Below are 13,905 nucleotides of genomic sequence, written 5' to 3'. Positions count from 1 at the left end.
CTCTGGTTGCAGCAGAGCAATGCCCTGGATGGGCAGAGCATCGCCCCCTGGTGGGCATGCCGGGTGGATCCCGGTCAGGCACATGTGGGAGTCTGTCTGACTGCCTCCCTGTTTCCAACTTCAGAAAAATACAAAAATAAAAAATAAATTAAAAAAAGAGAAATCATGAACTCTAAAGATAAATATTAAACATTATATTACATGCCTGACCTGTGGTGGCACAGTGGATAAAGTGTCAACCTGGAATGCAGACGTCAGCAGTTCAAAACCCTGGGCTTGCCTGGTCAAGGCACATATGGGAGCTGATACTTTCTGCTCATCCCCCCTTCTTTCTCTCTTTCTCTCTAAAAATGAATAAATAAAGTCTAAAAATTACCAGAAAACATTATATTACATTCACTAACATTTAATATATATTTTTGTTTATTATACTATTTTTTCCCAGGATTTGGTCTCTTTCCATCTTTCCATAAAAATAAGAATACTCAATTAAATATAAAAAAAATACATTAACCAAATCACAGTAAACTTTGTTTACTTTAACAATATTCTAATTTGACTTATACTTTCCAATTGTAAATATTTGCTCAGTCATTTAATGTCTAAGTTGTTTGAGTTATAAGAATCTGATTTATTTACTTATTTATTTACTATTTTACTTACAGGGGTCAATGGAAGGGCTACAAAATTATATACTTCTATATTCAACATGTTTCAGTCACTATTCATTAAGAAACTTATCACCCTGGCCGGTTGGCTCAGCGGTAGAGCGTCGGCCTGGCGTGCGGGGGACCCGGGTTTGATTCCCGGCCAGGGCACACAGGAGAAGCGCCCATTTGCTTCTCCACCCGCCCTCCCCCCTCCTTCCTCTCTGTCTCTCTCTTCCCCTCCCACAGCCAAGGCTCCATTGGAGCAAAGATGGCCCGGGCGCTGGGGATGGCTCCTTGGCCTCTGCCCCAGGTGCTAGAGTGGCTCTGGTCGCGGCAGAGCGACGCCCCGGAGGGGCAGAGCATCGTCCCCTGGTGGGCAGAGTGTCGCCCCTGGTGGGCGTGCTGGGTGGATCCCGGTCAGGCGCATGTGGGAGTCTGTCTGTCTCTCCCCGTTTCCAGCTTCAGAAAAATACAAAAAAAAAAAAGTTTTAAATTATATAATTAAATAAAAAATTTAAAAAAAAAGAAACTTATCATCTTCTAGTTCATCTCAAATTTTCATTTTTATTTTCATTACATCAGGTATCATATTCTTAGAGTGTGCTTTCTCTATTATATTATCGGTTAAGGGAAAAACAGAATTCTAAAATGAAAAATATCCTAGCCAGCATACTATAAGGAAGGTGAGTGTTGGGTAAACAAGTGGTTTTAGGTTTGCCTGCTTGTATTTTGCACTGGTGCAGAGCAGCGTCATGTGTGTATAGTCTATGGAAGGCTGTGGGTGCTTGCTCTCAGGGTGGCAGACTGCAAATTGCAGATTGCCTTCCTGCATGGGACGGGCTATTGTTTGCTGAAGAAGGGATATTTTCTGGGTCTGTTTGAGAGCTGAGGTTGGTGAGGGCCTGTGAGTCTGGGTGAGTTCAGAAGAAGAAAGAGAAGCAGTCTTCTCTCCTTGTGTGCTTGTCTGCCATTACGAGACTTTAATAAACCTAATGGCCCACTATTTTCTGGCTCCACAGTTCAGTTACCATCTGACCGAATCCAATGAGAACCCGCATCTGCATGGCCATGGCAGCGGCCACTGGCCTTACAGTGAGTAAACTCAGACACAAGAGAAGTCAAAAAACTTAATTCTAACATTCCTGAGAGATAGAATCAGAGCTGACAAACTAGACCTGTGACTTGTGACTCAGGACACATTTCACTAAGGAGACTGATTTGCAATCTCAGAACAACAGCAGCAATAACAACAACAATAAAAATAGCTTGACTTCAAAAGGGCCAAAACAAATATATATTTTATTCCAAAGCCTTCTTTTACTCTTAATATTTCCTTTTCTCCAACTTTTGGTAAACACATATATACCTTAGCAAACATGACATACTTTTCTGTCTCAGTTCTAAATAATTCTGAAAAAATGTCAGTCCTCTGCTAAATGTGTGTATATGTATACTTACTAAATGTGTGTGTATGCATAGCTAAGTTATATGTATTTAGCCTAACTTTTATATACTACATAAAAGAAATTAGTTTTCTAAGTGTAGGGTTCTTTTATTTTGTGGCAGAGACAAAGAGAGTCAGAGAGAGGGACAGATAAGGACAGACAGACAGGAAGGGAGAGAGATGAGAAACATCAATCCTTTGTTGTGGCTCCTTACTTGCTCATTGATTGATTTCTCATATGTGCCTTAACCAGGGGACTACAGCAGACTGAGTGACCCCTTGCTCAAGCCAGCGACCTTGGGTTCAAGCTGGTGAGCCTTGCTCAAACCAGATGAGCCCACGTTCAAGCTGGCACCTCACGGTCTCGAACCTGGGTCTTCCACATCCCAGTCCAACGTTCTATCCACTGCGCCACAGCCTGACCAGGCTAAGTGTAGGGTTCTTATGTAAAAAAATAATAATAGTAATAGCAATTGTAGGAATAAATTCTTACTAAAAGATCAAATTTTTTTTTATAATTAGCAAAGAGGAAATTCAATTTTGTCATAACAAATTATTGGTATTTGTGTTTCTTCTCAGGCAATGTTTCCTAAAAAAGAGTAGTGTATTTTTTTAAGTCTGTTTTCAATAAATAATATGGTAGAATGGGATCATTCATTAAAAAATAACATTAGTGAATAATTCATTTTATATTAAAAATTACAGTGATTTATCAATCTGAATGATTTATATTGCAATATAAATTTCCTGAATAGGGCAGAAAGTTATGCCATCACCTTTTTAGCAAGAGAACCATTTATAACCTTGAAAAGTGAGATGAGACCACTTGAATCTACATAGCGTAATGATCAGGATAGAACTGAGATCATTTGTGTCAAATTGCTATTATTTTTATTTATTTATTTATTTATTTTTGGCCAGGAAATTCTTTTCTAGGAATTTGTGTGTAAACTAATATTTTTTTTATGTTTGATCGAAGAAATTCTTATAAATAAACTTATCTGGACAGAGTTTATCCAGCTGAGAAAACAGTATTTTATCAGGATTTTAGTTATCTTACCTAGGTAAATCAGTTTCTTTTCCAACAATGGTTTAGCTATGGTTACTTGCTTCAAGATCCATAGCTTTCTCTGCATGCCAATTTGAAACAATTATTAACTGGGCTCAACCCCAACCACTTCCCTGCATATACATATCCTCCTTAAATCAAACACTAAAAACAAAAAACACTAAAAACATTTATGTTTATAGCTTTACTTCTATAAAAGGCAAAAATAGGAATTTGCATGTTGACAGTCTCTCTTAATGCCACAGGTATAATAAACTTAGCTTAATCATTATTATTTTCAGATTGCTTTTTGTAGAGTTGGTAGTTGGTAATCTACTGTGTTGCAAAATAATATTATAAAAATGTCTTTAACTGGATAAAGAAGATGTGGCACATATACACTATGGAATACTACTCAGCCATAAGAAATGATGACATCAGATCATTTACAGCAAAATGGTGGGATCTTGATAACATTATACGGAGTGAAATAAGTAAATCAGAAAAAAACAAGAACTACATGATTCCATACATTGGTGGAACATAAAAATGAGACTAAGAGACATGGACAAGAGTGTGGTGGTTACCAGGGGTGGGGGGAGGGAGGACGCAGGAGGGAGGGAGGGAGAGAGTTAGGGGGAGGGGGAGGGGCACAGAGAACTAGATAGAGGGTGACGGAGGACAATCTGACTATGGGCGAGGGGTATGCAACATAATTTAATGAAAAGATAACCTAGACATGTTTTCTTTGAATATATGTACCCTGATTTATTTTTTATTTATTTATTTTTTTTCATTTTTCTGAAGCTGGAAACAGGGAGAGACAGTCAGACAGACTCCCGCATGCGCCCGACCGGGATCCACCCGGCACGCCCACCAGGGGCGAAGCTCTACCCACCAGGGGGCGATGCTCTGCCCATCCTGGGCGTCGCCATGTTGTGACTAGAGCCACTGTAGCGCCTGAGGCAGAGGCCACAGAGCCATCCCCAGCGCCCGGGCCATCTTTGCTCCAATGGAGCGTTGGCTGCGGGAGGGAAAGAGAGAGAGAGAGAGGAAAGCGCGGCGGAGGGGTGGAGAAGCAAATGCGAGCTTCTCCTGTGTGCCCTGGCCGGGAATCGAACCCAGGTCCTCCACACGATAGGCCGACGCTCTACCGCTGAGCCAACCGGCCAGGGCTTGTACCCTGATTTATTAATGTCATCCCATTAACATTAATAAAAATTTATTAAAATTTAAAAAAAGTCTTTAAAATATTTGAATATTTTTATAATGTAATTATGTCTCTAAAAAAAGAATAAAAGTCAGAAAACCACTTCTCTAAATCTTACCTTTTTTATCTATAAAATGATAAATATCTGCTCTATGTATTATGTAACAGTGAAAAAGCATATTTTTGTTATACATGTGTGTGTGTGTGTGTGTGTGTGTGTGTGACAGATATAGAGAGAAACAGAGGGAGAGACAGATAGGGACAGACAGACAGGAAGGGAGAGAGACGAGAAGCATCAATTATTTGTTGCGGCACCTTAGTTATTCATTGATTGTTTTCTCATATTTGCCTTGACTAGGGGGCTACAGTTGACCGAGTTACCCCTTGCTCAAGCAAGCGATCTTGGGTCCAAGCTAGTGAGCCTTGATCAAACCAGATGAGCCTGCACTCAAGGCAGTGACCTTGGGGTTTTGAACCTGGGCCCTCCATGTCCCTGTTCGATGTTCTATCCAATGTGCTACCTACCACCTGATCAAGCTGTAATATATTCTTTTATTTAGTTCAAATATCATGACTGATCAGAGCCTGTAAACATCAAAATATTAAGGAAAGCATAATTCACTTTTATATCTTCTATTTTGATTATGAGATTAATTTTGACATAATGTGAAGTAAAATTGTTATAAACTCATAATTTAATTATAAATATAAATATATTTAAATTATTAAATATGATCAACTGCATTAAAATGTAAAATATGTAATGTAAATTCATACAAACACTTGCAAAATGAAATGTATCTAAGGTTCCTTGCATATGAGTTTCAAAAGCTTTTTCTACTGGTACTCTAAAATTCGTTTAGTCAGTCTATTTTCTCTTTTAAATAGTGACTTTTTCAGTCTTTCAGTTTCTAACCTAAAAAGTAAGAGTAGAAATTTTAAATGATAACCCACATGCCCTTACTTCTATCATATAAAAGAATGGTAAACCAATGGCTGAAGAAATCTTAAATTTATATAAAATGTGATTACTTCCTCTCTAATTACTAAGTGATTTCTTCATATCTAAATTTTAATTACATTTGCTCAAGTGAAATTTATACACTCCACTTAAACAATATGATATTTAAGAATCACAAAGAATATACAGTGGTTGGAAGTGAACAATAATGAAGACATAGAACTGCTACCAATTTTCCTCAGCATTGATTGGTTAATTATAGTCTAAGATATTTTACATCAGGTTCTTTGGCATCCCTCTCTCTATGGTGCACAAAATTGTGTAATACAATTTTATAATTCATAAAAGGCTGAGATAGCATGAGTTTCACAAAATTACAAAAATATCTAATAAAAGGTTAGTATATAAACATTTAAATATTTTCAAATTTAATTTTGATATAACCTGATTTTATCAAAAGACTGAAAGAATAACCTTAAAAATATATATATTCTACTCTACTCTGCCATTATATACATACATGTATACATATTTCATTCTACTTTGGCATGATTATATTTCACTTCATGGCACACATAAAATAATTACTAAAATTCTGCAGCATGTCAAAAATATATATATTTTTGTTTATCTGACAAAAAACATTTGTATAATTTTGCTTAATTTACATGGAGAGCTATTGTTGCATTGGCTGTTGTCATTTTTTTTTATTTGAAAATCTAAGGGAAAAGAGGTCAGTGTCCATCACTAAATAGTTAGGTATCTCATGTTTTAAAAAATTTTGCAGCCCGACCACGCAGTGGCTTAGTGAATAGAACATTTGCCTTCAGTACTGAGGAATCAGGTTCGAAAGCTTGAGGTTGTCAGTTTGAGCATGGGATTGGGATTGTAGACATGACCCCATGGTCACTGGCTTGAGCCCAAGGTCACTGGCTTGAGCAAGGGGTCACTGGTTCAGCTGGAGCCCCCCAGGACAGGCACATATAAAAAACCAATCAATGAACAACTAAGGTGCCACAATGAAGAATTGATACTTCTCATGTCTCTCTCTCTTTCTGTCTCTCTAAAAAAACAACAACAAAAAAAAACTTGTAGCATATGAAAACTACTGATATAAATACATAATGGAAAGAAGAAAGGGAGGGAGTATATAAGGAAAAGCAAAGTTTTTCTAATATTAGTATTTCAACAAGTAAATGTAGAGTGAATTGCCAAAATGAACAATAAAATTAGAGGTTAAAGGTATAATGAAGAACATATTATATCATTTCAAATAATCTCCCTCCAAATTACTTTTCAAATATAAAGGAAAAGTCTGATTCTATACTGAAAAAATAATTAAGCATTATTTTAGTCACATCAGTGATGAATAAAAATGAAAACCATCATTAAAACACATATTATCACCACTTTCCTCCTGACATGATGACCTAAGAAAGGTACAACATCACTTCTATGGTACTCTTGCTTAACATGGCTAACCTGAAACTAGTCATGAAAAAATATCTGAAAAATTCAAATTTGGATTAATTCTACCAAATAACTTTCTTGTAAGCTATTTACAAATATCATGATCATGTAAGACAAAGAAAGTATAAAAAATTATTATAGATGAAAGGATATTAAATATATAGAAAAACTGAATGTATGAATTCTGGAAGGAGGGTTCTATATTTTATATGCATATCATAAAAACTCACACTGCAGTAATTCTGCTTCTCTTTTTCCTTAAACCAAAAAAAAAAAAAAAGTGCCATTAATTAAAGCAATGCTTTATAGCATCTATGGCAATTAAACTTATATTAAAGAATAAAAACTTTATTTTTTTATTTTTTATTCAGTGAGAGGAAGGGAGGCAGAGATAGACTCCTGCATGCACCCTGATTGGGATCCACCTGGCTAGGCCACAAGGGGGCAATGCTCTGCCCACCTGGCCCATTACTCCATTGTTCAGCAACCGAGCTCTTCTTAGCACTTGAGGTGGAGGTCATGGATCAGCTTCTCCGCCCAGGGCCAAGATACTCCAATTAAGTCATAGCTGCAGGACATGAAGAGAGAGAGAAGCAAGAGGGGGACAGATGGAGAATCTTATGGGTGCTTCTCCTGTGTGCCCTGACCAAGAATCAAACCCGGATATCTACAGTTGGATGAGTGTTCTATCACTGAGCCAACTGGCCAGGGTTCATACTGTTTTCCATACTGGCTGTATGAGTTTACATTCCCACTAGCTGTGGATGAGGTTTCCTTTTTCTCCACAAACTCTCGAAAACTTGTCATTATTTGTCTTACTGATAAATGCCATTTTAACAGGTTTGAGATGATATTTGTATCATATTGTAGTTTTAATATGCATTTCTCTAATAGTGAAGTTGAGCATCTTTCCATATATTTGTTGGCCATTTGTACGTTTTACTGGGAAAAGTGTTTGCTCAGGTCCTCTGCCCATTTTCTAATTGTATTGTTCATTCTATTTTTTGAGTTGTATGAATTCTTTATATTTTAGATATTAACCCCTTATCAGAGATGTTTACATAGAATTGTATTAGCAAAAAGACAGACACATAGATTAGTAGAAAAGAATTGAAAGCCCAGAAATAACACCACATGTATATGAACAAATAATTTTCAACAAAAGAGCTAAAAACATAAAATAAAGAAAAGAAAGCCTCTTCAATAAGCAGTGCTTGGAAAAGCCACATGCAAAAGAAATAAACTTGACTACAGTTTGTCTCCATGCAAAAAATTAATTCAAAACAGATCAAAGACCTAAATATAAGACTGGAAATAAAAAATTACATAGAAGAAAACATAGTTCCTAAACTTATACACCTTGGCCTTAGAGGGGATTTTATATTTGACTTCAACGGCAAGAGAAGTAAAGAAAATGTAAATAATTGGGACTATATCAAGCTAAGAATCTCTGCACAACAAAAGAAATCATCAACAAAACAAACAGGCAATCAACATAATGGAAGAAGATATTTGCAAACAATTTATTTTTTATCTACATTATTTAGGACACTGAACAAGTATCAGGGTATGCTGTTAAAGGAGGCTTGTCTCGGATTACCTAACCCCTGAGGTTTAGACTGTTTCATGTCCACCATTATTAGAGGACCTCACACAAATGCACACCCTTAGAAACTCTAGCAGGTGAATGACACTAATGATATGCTAAGGCAGTGGTTCTCAAGTTTTTTGAAGTCAGGAAGCATTTAAAAACATACGAATAATTGTAGGTGTACTATATACAAGTTATTGAGAAATATATTAAAATAATTAAGTCAAATATTAAATAAATAAATATAGCTCAGCAGCGGTGGGGGCAGAGCCAGGTTGCATCAGGCTGAGCCCATTCACCGTGCAGCCGCAGGGGGACAGCACCAGTGCCGCACCACTCAGCCCTGTTGAGAGGGGTGCACTCACCATTGTGGGGCCCACCACCATTCACCACAGTCCCCTCTTGGTGACCCGCAGGTCTTCTCAAACTGTGAGTGACTAAGAAGTCTGTGGATCTTTCCAGTAGCAAAGCTAAATACCCAGTGTCTACTTGACCTGCTCTCCTTGTTCTGAAGTCCAGAGAAAACTTCTCCACAAGACTCCTCCTTACTTGCTGCATTGTCTCTATCTAATTTATCATGATTAGGCAGATGCTCTAACTCCCATTTCCCAGAACCAAAGTGGATTACAACTTAAATCTGAGAACACTCATTGTAAAAGACAAACTTTGTACTGAACTAAGAGGATTCTACAGCCAAAGACCACCAAAGAACCCACGCTGAGACTGGTAGGAAAGGTGGAGACATGGACAGGGTGGCACTACTCCCAGGAGCGAGCAGTGGCCAGGAGGAACTTTCACAATGGGGAGGGCTGTCCAGAGAGTTGTAGGTCTTTATCCTCAATACTGGAATCCCAGCCCAGAGCTCTGGAGCCTGAAAGGGGCTTACAGACTATATTTGGCTGAGTAAAAAGCCTAGATATGATTTGAGAGGAGGCAGGACTCTCAGACCCAGGCTCCATATTAAAGAAACTGCACAGAGAGCTTTACTCGCAGCCACTTTTCCAGAGCTCCAGGAGGACACCCTAACCCCTGGGCTGAGTCACTCCCCAAATCTAAAGTGAACATTTTTCCTGGGAACAGCATCACCAGCAAAGGAAAGAAAGTGCCCTTTCCACTGGCGACTCCCCTACCCTAGCTAGAAAAAAGGTGCTTAGAGCCAGACACCATGATAGGAACACAAATAGGGAATGCAGAGGTCTAAGCTATACAACCCCCTGCACTGCTAAGTGCTCGCCCAGGGCAGGCAGGTTGCAGACGGCAAGGCGCGGCTGCAGAAGTTTGATCGAGTACATGCAAGCCACCCACAGAGTGGGAAACTGCCGTTCCTGCTACAGAAGTCTGGGCTCACACACAGTCCTGCTCACTGAGTGGGTATGCCCTTGGTGGGGGCGGAGGCACAAGCATCGGCAAGGGGATAAGCATGGGCATGCATGAGCCCACCAGCAAGGGCGAAAGTTGCGCTGGCTGCTGCAGGTATCTGGCCTGAGCACAAACCTGATCAGGGTGCTGGCACACTCTCAGCAGCAGAAAAAGCAGGGGTGACCTTGGCAGTGATCCGAGCAGGTGCATGTGGCCCCAACAAGGTGGCTGCTGAGGTCTGAGATGATGGAGGCAGCCCCGGAAGTGATCCAAGTGCGAGGCACCACCCATGAGGGTGAAAGGTGAGGCAGACACCCAAGCCCATGAGCAATAGTGCCCATGGTGCAGACTGGCTCTCAGAGGCAGCGGAGGCTGGGGCGGCCATGGAAGCAATCCAAATAGGCATGCTGACATGTGAGAGCCAGACAAGTGCAGCGGTGGCCAAGGAGGCGGGCTGGCACCAGCAGCACCTGACCCCAAGAGCCCCGAGCAGCTATAGTGGTGGTGGCCCGGTAGACCACACAAAAAAAGCACAGGGGCCACACCCACTGGAACCCTGTGACTATACCTTACTGAGTGCTGAAAAAGAACAAAAAACAAAAGAAGTAAATAAAATGTCTAGATAGAATGACAACTGAGGCTAAGATGCAGGTGACATCTAATATTGTACCTAATCACTGAATTATACTACTGAGCCCAACATGTAGCCAGCAATAAGAGCAAACAGAAAGCATGTTTCAGGGAAACTTGAACTTTTAAAGAAACTTCTCCCATGCAAAGAGTATATAAAAGCAAGCATAGGAGTACAGCTGATATTTACAATGGCACTGGGACCCAGCAGAGGCAGCCACAGGGCCTGGATAACCAATAGCTCTGAAAAGGTGCATAAGAACCAGTCACAGGCAGTGACCCTCACTGATCTGTGCCAGGCCACAACCAAGGAGGTCCAGAGCAACACATAAAAAATGGGAAGACAGAGAAGTGCAATCCAAATGAATCAACAAGAGAAATCCCCCCAAAATGAACTGAGTGAGATGGAAATAAGCTAACTACTGGATACAGAGTTTAAAATAATGATTATTAGAATGATGAAAGATCTTAGACCAACAGTGGATGGACACAATAAGCACATAAATAAAGAGATAACAAACACCAAAAAGGACATTGAAATAATAAAGAAGAACCAGTCAGAAATGACAAATACAAAATCAGAAATGAAGACTAAACTAGAAACAATTAAAAGAAGGCTGGATGAAGCAAAGGATCAAATCAGCGATTTAGAAGACAAGATAAATAAAACACGGAAGTGGAGCAGCAAAATAAAGAGGCTGAAAAATCTGAGGAAACTCTAAGAGAGCTCTGTGACAACCTAAAAAGAAACAACATCCACATTATAGGGGTTCCTGAAGAAGAAAAGAACAAGGGATAGAGACCTTGTTCAATCAAATCATAGCTGAAAACTTCCCTAAATTGATGCAGGAAAAAGTCACACAAATTCAAGAAGCACAGAGAATTCCATTAAAGAGAAAGCCAAAGAAATCCACAGCAAGACACATCATAATTAAAACTCCAAAGCTAAGAGATAAAGAGAAAATATTAAAAGCTGCTAGAGAAAAAAAAGCTATCACCTACAAAGGAGCCCCCATAAGAATGACATCAGACTTCTCAAAAGAAACACTTGAGGATAGAAGTCAATGGCAAGAAATATTTATATCAGACAAAATGGACTTTAGATAGATCCTCAAGAAAAAATAATTAACAAAGAAACAGCAGACTTAAAGGACACACCAGATCTAATGGATTTAATAGATATCTTCAGAACCTTTCACCCTAAAGCAGCAGAATATAGATTCTTTTCAAGTGATCATGGTACATTCTCTAGGATAGACCACATATAAGGGCACAAATGGAGTCTCAACAAATTTAAGAAGATTGAAATCATATCAAGCATCTTCTTCAATCACAATGGCATAAAACTAGAAATCAACCACAACAGAAAAAGTAAAAAATACTCACACACACAAAAACTAAATAGCATGTTATAAAATAATGAATGGTTTAATAATGAGATCAAATAAGAAATAAAAAACTTCCTAGAAATGAATAATAATGAGCATACAACACCTCAAAATTTATGGGACACAGCAAATGCAGTAGTGAGAGGGAAGTTTATAACACTACATGCATACTTTAGAAGCTAGAAAAAGCTCAAATTAAAAACTTAACCCTGCAAATAAAAGAACTAGTAAAAGAAAAGCAAGTAAAGCACAGAGGAAGTAGAAGAAAGCATATAATAAAGATTAGAGTGGAAATAAATGACATAGAGGCTAAAGAAACAATTCAGAGGATCAATGAAACCAGGAGTTGGTTATTTGAAAGGGTAAACAAGATTGATGAACCATTAACCAAACTCACCAAGAAAAAAAGAAAGAGCACTCAAAAAAATAAAATTAGAAATGAGAGTGGAGAAATAACAACTGACACAACAGAAATACAAAATATTGTAAGAAAATACTATGAAGAACTGTATGCCAAATAATTAGACAACCTAGGTGAAATGGACAAATTCCTTGAAATGTATAATCTTTCAAAAATCAATCTGGAAAAATCAGAAAACTTAATCAGACTGATTACAAAAAATGAGATCAAAACAGTTATCAAAAAAATCCCAATAAACAAAATCCCTGATCTAGATGGCTTCACTGGTGAACTTTACCAAATATTCAAGGAAAAACTAACTCCTATTCTTATCAAGATATTTCAAAAATTCAAGAGGAAAAAAGACTTCCAAGCTCCTTTTATGAGGCAAGCACAAAAAAATTATAGGCCTATTTCCCTGATGAAATTAGATGCTAAAATCCTCAACAAAATATTAGCAAACTGGATCCAGCAATACATGAAAAAAATCATGTATCATGAACAAGTGAGCTTTATTCTGAGAAGGCAAGGATGGTACAATATTTGCAAATCAATCAATGCTATTCATCACAAAAAACAAAAGGAAGGAGAAATACCACATGATAATTTCAACAGATGCATAAAAAGCATTTGATAATATCCAGCACCCATTTATGATAAAATATCTCAGCAAAGTGGGCATACAGGGAACATACCTCAACATGATAAAGGCCATCTATGACAAACCCATATCCAACATCATACTCAATGGGCAAAAATTAAAAGCAATCCCCTTAATATCAGGAACAAGGCAGGGGTGTCCACTCTTACCACTCTTATTCAACACAGTACTGGAAGTCCTAGCCATAGCAATCAGACATAAAAAGAAATAAAAGGCATTTAAATTAGAAAAGAAGATATAAAACTATTATTATTTCCAGATGATATGATACTGTAAATAGAAAATTCTAACATCTCAGTCAAAAAATTACTGGACCTGATAAATGAATTCAGCAAGATGGTAGGGTATAAAATTAATACACAGAAATCAAGGCATTTTTATACACCAACAATAAACTGTAAGAAAGAGAAATTAAGGAAACAATCCTCTTCACTGTTACAACAAAAAAATTAAATACCTAGGAGTAAATTTAACCAAGGAGATTAAAGACTTGTACTTGGAAAATTATAAAACATTGATAAAAGAAATCAAGAAAGATACAAATAAATAGATGCATATACCGTGTTCATGGTTAGGAAGAATAAACATCATTAAAATGTCTATATTACCCAAAGCAATTTAAAAATTCAATGCAATACCAATTAAAATACCAATGACATACTTCAAAGATATAGAATATATATTCCAAAAATTTATATAGACCAAAAAAGAACACAAATAGCCTCAGCAATCTTGAAAAAGAAGAATAAAGTGGGAGGTATCACACTTCCTGATATCAAGTTATACTACAAGGTCATTGTACTCAAAACAGCCTGGTACTGGCATAAAAACAGGCTTATAGATCGGTGGAACAGAACAGAGAACCCAGAAATAAATCCACATCTTTATGGACAACTGATATTTGACAAAGGAGGTAAGCACATACAATGGAGTAAAGACAGTTCCTTTAACAAATGGTGTAGGGAAAATTGGACAGCTACCTGCAAAAAAATGAAACTAAACCACCAACTTACACCATTCACAAAAATAAACTCAGAATGGTTAAAAGACTTAAATGTAAGTCGTGAAACCATAAGAACAGGCTTAGAAAAAA

The 13,905-nt window shown here is 37.7% G+C and overlaps 1 protein-coding gene and 1 non-coding gene across 5 annotated transcripts in view; both read right to left on the bottom strand.

Moving 5' to 3' along the window:
• CDH12 (cadherin 12) overlaps positions 1-13,905 on the bottom strand; it is a 979,368-nt gene that overhangs the window by 880,418 nt on the left and 85,045 nt on the right. The window lies entirely within an intron of this gene.
• On the bottom strand, positions 4,243-4,318 carry TRNAD-AUC (transfer RNA aspartic acid (anticodon AUC)). Its single transcript has one exon. It is a non-coding gene; the product is annotated as a tRNA-Asp (tRNA).

This window comes from Saccopteryx leptura, chromosome 1, assembly GCF_036850995.1.
Source record: "Saccopteryx leptura isolate mSacLep1 chromosome 1, mSacLep1_pri_phased_curated, whole genome shotgun sequence".
Lineage (NCBI taxonomy): Eukaryota > Metazoa > Chordata > Mammalia > Chiroptera > Emballonuridae > Saccopteryx > Saccopteryx leptura.
The sequence above is the reverse complement of the archived record's forward strand: the minus strand, read 5'-3'. Positions and strand labels throughout refer to the sequence as shown.